This window comes from Salmo trutta, chromosome 27 (assembly GCF_901001165.1).
Source record: "Salmo trutta chromosome 27, fSalTru1.1, whole genome shotgun sequence".
In the NCBI taxonomy this organism is placed as follows: domain Eukaryota; kingdom Metazoa; phylum Chordata; class Actinopteri; order Salmoniformes; family Salmonidae; genus Salmo; species Salmo trutta.
Window position 1 is genome coordinate 26,167,782 of NC_042983.1, and position 7,957 is coordinate 26,175,738.

A 7,957-nucleotide genomic window follows, 5' to 3' on the forward strand; every position below is an offset into this window, starting at 1 on the left:
GCTCAGCTGCTATCTAACTCGGCCATCTCCGGCCCCCGGGCATCATCTCAACACCCACAGCCTACCAGTGTCTGTAGGGAGGGCAGAGCAGAGCGGCTCAGCTGCTATCTAACTCGGCCATCTCCGGGCCCCGGGCATCATCTCAACACCCACAGCCATTCCTCCACTGCAGACTCCTCCTGCCTCTGCCTCTCTGCATAGTACAGCACCTAGAGCCCACAACCACCATCTCACAGCCAGGCCACTGGGGAAATAAAAATGTAGACAACATTGTCAATACAACAGACCACTACAGAGATGGACAGAGAAGATGTCAATAAAGTAATGTTCATAAGGCACAACACGGAAGAAACTGCAATGAAACGGGGAGGTAGAATACTATCTGAACTTGTGCAATAGTAAATGCTTGTTTTTGTTTATTTCGTTGCAACACGTTGTTTATGGTGTGTGCTCTAATGAGCACAACCTAGCTCAAATAAAGAACATGTTCAAATCAATAGTGGACAGCATCAACAGGGTTGAATTCAGGTGTGCAACAATGTACTCGTTGAGTGTTTGTGTGTTTTTGGGTGAATGAATGAATCGACAATGGATGAGAATCCTAGGCTGGATGCCTGGCTGGACATAATGTAAAGGTTGCAGGAACAGAACATGCACAAAGCCTCTCGATTAAGTGGACACAACGCAAATGAGTTAGTGAGAGCCACACAACGGACACAACCACAAAACAAAGCCAGGTAGCTAACTAGTCAGCCCAGGCCTATACCTTAGGGAGGGTGTGCAATTTATTTAACAGTAGAAGGGGAGGGTCATGTGAAAATACGTTTAACGTTGGGGAGGGCGGGGGTATTTCTTTTCATAACATCTTGAGTTACCCCTCCAAAAATAGCACATGGCTAGTATCACATTTGCTACCAATTTAACTAGGCTAGCTAACTAGGTTGCCGGCCCTTAGCTAATCTAGCTAACATTAGCTAATGTTGGTGATTATGTCAATCTGAAATAAAAACCTTAACTGCTTTCGGAAATTACGTCTTTCAATTGATAACATTAGATGGAAAGTTCAATGTAATAGCCTACACATTCTTACCTTGGAAAGCAGAACTTGCATGTCTGTTACATTATTGTCACCTCCAGGGTGTGAGCGTCTCCTCTCTAAAGACCAGAAAGCTCTAATTAAAACTTCCATTAGAGCTGTAAAAAAAAAAAATTAAAAATACGTTCTTCACTCACCAAATATGGGTTTTTCGCTAAGCAGCTATCTTCATTTAATCCCGTTACGGCTGGTATGTACTTCCAAAAAAGGTCTAATAAAAAATATACATGCAAATGAAAAAATGCCTATTCAGCACCTCCAATGTATTAAATTACTGAGAGGTTATGTCATAAACCCTCTAAGTTCCAGAATGGGATGAAAACAGCTGCTAAATTGGTCAGGGAGAAATCTAAACCAGTCTATTTGAAATGAATGGTTTAGAGAAGTTGGCAGTACATCCAACCGGCCTCACAACCGCAGACCACTGGTAGCCATGCCAGCCCAGGACCTCTACATCCGGCTTCTTCACCTGCGGGATCGTCGGGGGGGGGGGGGGGGGGGGGGGTATTTCTGAGGAGTATTTCTGTCTGTAATAAAGCCCTTTTGTGGGGAAATTCATTCTGATTTCCCTCACAGGACCACCCATGGCTGCAAGTGATACATGTTTCTTCAGGTGGAGGCCATCGCTTTGGAGGTTTGAACCAATGAAGTTTGTACCATTGTCCGAAAGAAGCTTGAAAGTCTTGCCTCCACGTGCAATGAGGCGTCTTAGAGACATCAGGACGGCATCGGCATCCAGGCTCTCTATCAGGTCAAGGTGGATGCAGTGGCTGGTCATGCATTTGTAGACCATGCCCCATCTCTTTTTGTTGCGACGCCTGATTTTTATGTTGAATAGTTTGAAACAATCCACTCCAGTATAGTAGAAGGATGGCTTGTACAGTCGCAGACGAGCAGGAGGTAGGTCTGACATCTTGGGAACTTCAGGTTTGGCTCGCCATCTTTGGCATTGCAAACAGGTGTGCTGAAACTTCCGGATGGCCTCCATTCCACGGCAGAATCCAGTATCTACGATGCAGTTCTGTCAGAACCCTCTCTGGGTCGGGATAGAGGAGAGTCTCATCGAAATCTTGAATGAGTAGCTTGGTCAGTGGATGATGCGGATCCAAGACGATGGGGTGCATAGCATCCATCTCCAGATGCTCTGCGCAGTCTACCGCCAACTCTAAGGAGTCCTGAATCCTTATCGTACTCAGGAGACAAGGGACCCAGACGACTGTTAGAAGGTATAGACCGTTTTGACATGACGGCTTCAGGAGGAGGTTCTGTGATGGAAATGTTCTTGTGTGTAAGTGATCGTATGTTTAGCACAATGCTGACTTTGTAATAACCTGTCATGCTTGGTTCATGCGAGTGATGGGTTGACTAAATGAGTAAATCACACTATCACTCATAAGCAATTTGGCAGTATACCCAGAATATTATCTTAGGACTAGAGAAGTGATAAAATGTCTCAGTTTCAAGGTGAGAAGCCTCGTGTGGTATAAATCAGTCACATGCAGGAACCAACACATGTGAATAATGAATAATGAATAATGCTAATCATGCTTATGACTTGCTTGTGTAGAAGTATAAAAGGACTGAAAGGGAACCGCCTTCAGAGTTTTCATCAAGCTTGTATTTAGTTTGTGAACTTCTCCGGCCACGTTAATAAAGATTGCTTCATTTACTTTGACTTTGAGTCCTTAGTGGTGAATTTCCACCACAGTTCTCTGCGGCTATGTAGTCTGCTGCTTCGCTGGGTGAACTGGAGGGTGTATCGGCCACCCATGTAGGGATTTAGTTGTTGCCTTCATAAGGTCTTTCCATGTATCAAACGTGCTGATATCTGGGAGCTGAGAACTGGAACTGACAGACATGTCCACAGAAGGCTGATTTATTTAGTTCGCTGTCATCAGGCTCCGGGTCAGCAGAAGGTATTGAAGGCCACTGATTTTCTGATTGTTGGAGAAACTCAGGGCCTTGGTGCCATTAATGCGCTTGGGCCTGCTCTTCCAAGGTCTTGCCCCGAGTGATGCCATCCACCGGGTTGTTCTGGGTATCCACATACCTCCATTTGGCTACATCCATCAGGTTCTACATTTCTGCAACACAAGTTCCTACGAAGACCTTGTATCTACAAGATTCTGACTTGAGCCAATAAAGGACTGTAGTGTAATCGGAACAGAGGATGACTTGTCCAATGGGCAGGGTGAGTTCTGCTTGGACACTGGCCAGCTGAACTCCAGTGAGTGCAGCACTCAGCTCCAAGCGTGGCATCAACAGCTGCTTCTTTAACACGACGCGAGACTTGGCCAGAATGAAGGAAATGTGTACCTGCTTCTGGCCATCTACAGTCCACATGTAGGGAACAGAGCCATATGCTCTCTCTGATGCATCACAGAATATGTGGAGGTCTCTGGTCGACTTTGGGTTGTCAGCATATGGTGGTGCGTAAGTTCTGGGAGTTCCATTTGGACAAGGTCAGGAATATCTTGTTCTCAGACAAGCCATCTGTCCAGCAGGCTTTGAAGCTGAATGGGGTCATCCCAACCTATCCCTTCTTTCCACAGGTCCTGGACGAGTACCTTGGCTCGGGTTGTGAAGGGCGTGATGCACGCTGTAGATATTCCTAATTGTAGGTTTGGAGCACTCCACAGTGTGGTGCTTGTATCCCAAGGAGTCTCTGAGGCAGTTCCAACATAGCCCCAGGGTTCCTGGAAATCCGTGCTACTTTGGGAAAGCCACAGTTCGCTTCTTTTTGATCTGGCCTCGGGCGGTAGGTACTCGATGGCAGTTGGTACATTGCTTGCCCACTAGCGAATCCCTAAGCCTCCAGTCTGGAGCAACTGGCACAGTCCGTTAACGAGGTCTCTTGCTTCATTGGCAGAGGGGATGCTTTGAAGGCAGTTGTCTACGTAGAATGATTCCTCAACTGACTTCACAAGGTCTTGGTTGACTCCTACGTTGTCCTGAACATGTCGCTACAGTGCATAGATGGCGCAACAGGGACTACAAGTCGTGCCAAATGGAAAGACCTGCCACTCATAGATGCTTGGTTCTTCAGTTCTATACATGTTCCGCCAGATGAAGAGTAGCACCGATTTGTCAGCTGGTAAGAGGCCTGTTTGGGGACTTTGGCGAGTCTTCGCTCCGTGCTACGGAAGTTTGGCAGTACAGCTTCCTTTGGAGCATGGCGAATTGCATCGTTGACTCGACGAAGCAGGGGTGTAGCGCAATCAGAACGCCATCAACTTCTATTCTAGGTGGACATCTGGAGTAGTGCCATGGCTTGCTTGTTTTATTTTGAGCAAGTTGACAGCTTCTCATTCACATAGGGAAGGGTATCGATCTGCCAAAGTTGCTCCACATTTCAGAAGAGCTGGCAGAATTACGAAGAGGTAGTTGTGAACAGGCACTATGATTCAGCTGGTGCTGTCTGGGCAAGCTAGTAGGGTTCGGTGTGGAGAGCAATGGGTACATCAGGCGAGCCTGTACACACTGGCTGTATGGGTATCAGGGGGTGAGGCATATCTGAACCAATCAGCAGCAGAGGTTGAGCTTGGGCCACTCGTGGCAAAGGCAGCTTAATGAGGTGGTTGTATCATCTTTGGTGAGCTGCTACTGGGCAGGAGTGTTTGGAAAGGCCTAGGTTGTCTGCAGTGAATGCCTGACGTATCCCATACTTCTTGAAAGGTTTGAGCAGGGGGGGACACATCAATGGTAACTGAGGCACCTTGCAGTTGCTCAATGTCTTGTCGAACGGTCTCAGGCTCAGAAGTGGGGTTTAGTTGTTGAAAAGCCTGTGGCAGGATGATGCTACGCTCCGAGCCATCGTCAAGCACGGTGTATGTCTCCAGGGCTCGGTCTCTTGTAAAGTAAGACTTTCACGACCTTAAGCATTACTTTTGCCAATCGTTTGGGTCTGTCCAGGTACACCTTGGTCGTAGGGACACAAGCTTTTCTGGTTTTCCTCTATTGCGTCATGAAGAATCATTATGAGCTGCTCTTTACATGTCTTGCAAGGTCGTTTGAGGCTGCAAGCATCAGCTTTGTGCGATCGTCTGCACTTCCAACACCTTTTTCCATCCTTTATCCACTTGCCAATCTGTCCTGTGTTCAGCTTCTTGAACTCTTCATATATGAGTTGAGAAAGTGTTCTTTATTGTCACAGTGGGCACAGTATGGCTTGGGTTTGGATTTTTCCTTGGATTGAGCAGGCTCCTTGGGGTTTGGATCTTTACTTGCGTTGAAGAGGCTTGAAGGAGATTTCTCCTTCTGTCTCCTGAAGGCACGGTGGTCTTTCTTGAATGGCACATCATATTGATAGAGGGCTGCAGCTCTGCTTGATATGCGCTTAGCCCGGGACTTCTTCTGCAACCAGGCTGCCAAGTCATGGTCTGTGCCAGTCCTGAGCAAGCTGCGATCGAAGCAGTACTCAATGAATTCATCCCGGTAGTTTTGTGGCATCTTGCTCAAGAGCCGGTCGACTTGGGAACCACATCTGAGCTCATAGCCGTTCTGCCCCTCAAGTGTCCTGAGCATGCCTACCAGTGAGTGGATAGACAGGGCAAGGTGTTGAAGGCTTCTCAGAACCTGACGGCTGGGGAGTTTAGGATGGTGGCTAGCTCACACTGGATGAGTTGGAGGAGCTGACCTTACTTGTCCTGCATGGCTTGTAAGGCAGCAGTGTAAGGTCTTGGGGTCGTGCACGTAGGCCTTAGTGAGCTTGACTGCACTCTGTAGTTTCAGATGGGCCACGAGCACTTGGTACTTATACTGCTAGTTTAGGTGTCTGTGACTGCCCATCAGGTCATTTAGGGCCATCTTGAGGGCAAAGTCACATTTTCTACCACTCTCAAAGTAGGGCAACAACGGCTTCGGAATGCAGTATAATTAGGCAATCAGCTGATCCGTGCCAGGTGGTGGAGCAGGCTCCGGGTAGGGTGCCATCTGTCCCGGAGAAGGATATGCTGCTGCTGGATTGGGATAGGGTATGCCGAAGCCTGGATGGAAACCTAGTGCTGCTGGAGCTGAATAAGGGATGCTTTGTCCCGCAGGTAAGTAGGGTTTACCTGGAACAGGGTATGGTGTAAATCCTGGTGCAGGTTGTGTTACTGCAGATGCTGGTCCAGGGTATGGAGCGGCAGGTGCTGGTCCAGGTATGGAGCCTCATGTGCTGGTATGGGGTATGGAGCCGCATGTGCTGGTCTGGGGTATGGAGCCGCATGTGCTGGTTCGGGGTATGTAGCCGCAGGTGCTGTAGCTGGGTGAGGAACCACGGGGGCTGGAGCTAGGTGCAGAACCACAGGCACTGGACCAGGGTGCAGAACCACGGGAGCTGGACCAGGGTGCGTAACCACGGGAGCTGAAGCTGGGAACGTAACCACGGGAGCTGGAGCTGGGTACGGAACCACGGGAGCTGGGAACGTAACCATGGGAGCTGAAGCTGGGAACATAACCACGGGAGCTGGAGCTGGGTACGGAACCACGGGAGCTGGGAACGTAACCACGGGAGCTGGGTGCGGAACCTCGAGAGCTGGAGCAGGGTGCAGAACCACGTGAGCTGGAGCAGGGTGCGGAACCACGGGAGCTGATAAGTGCCTTGGGTAGGCAGGGAGACGATGATGTGAGTCTTCATTGTCTCTGCCTCTTTCTCCTAGGTTGGCGTGTTGTGGTTGTGTCAGTGGGACAAAGCTGCCACGGGATTCATCAGATGGTGCTGGTGAGGGGCTCCTCTGCTCTTACTGAATTATCTGGGTTCTGGCTGCATCAACACTATCCTTTTATTTAAGAAAGGATGTGACAAGCTTGGCTAGCTCTAGCTCATTAGCTACCTTCTGTAAATGCTGCTGCCTGTTCAGTTGTGTAGCTATTGCTTCTCGGTCCTGGTGAGCTTTCTCCTGTCGATGCTACGCTTCTTCCTGTTGTCGCTGAGCTTCTCTGGCTTCGCTGCTATGCGTTGACACTCTGTTGACGTTTTGATCTTGCTCTAGCTGACGTTGTAGGTTATTAAATTCCATGAGCTTCATTCTTTCCTCTAACATAACTGTTTGGAGGTCGGATAGGTCTGGGATGCGACTCACCGATGAGTGGGCACTATATCTGGAGCTGGTAACACTCCTCTCTGATCGGATATCTGCTCGACTACTCCTTTGTCCTAATGAGGGGGGTGCCTGGTTGGCTACTTTGAATAATCTTAAATATAACAAATATTTGTTTAACACTTTTTTGGTTACTACATGATTACATATGTGTTACTTCATAGTCTTCACTATTATTCTACAATGTAGAAAATTGTCAAAGTGAAGAAAAACCCTTGAATGAGTAGGTGTATACAAACTTTTGTATGTTACAGCATTTTAGTTTCACTAATAGGGCCTTAATATGTTGAAATGGAACCAAATGGTCTGTTTTTGTCTTCAGTCCATTTTAAATAGGATAGATGGGCGATATGGGCTATGGTATAGGTCGAATGTGATAGTCTGCCTATAACCAGCCTGAGTAGGCCTTTAGCTTAAATCCTATTCTATGCAGACTTTAATCATATTGGAAATGAGCTATTATCAAGCTGGTTCCCGAGTGTGGGAAAAATCCACCCGCACTCGACACCCCCCCACCTATTCAGCCAGTCAGGAGCCGATACTTCTTTTTACTAAACGTATGTGATAAAATAGTATGCAACGATGTGTACATAGTATGCAGTTTAAGTATGTAGTACACAAGTATGGGTATTCGGACACAAGCCAGTGTCATTAGGGAACACAGAAGCACCTTTTTGTCAGGCAGTCTCCCTAGCCTAGATTAGTGATGCAGAATAGTACAATTGATCTCTGAGAGTTGCCCATGGCTGCCCACCACTATTGGACCCCAAATAATGGT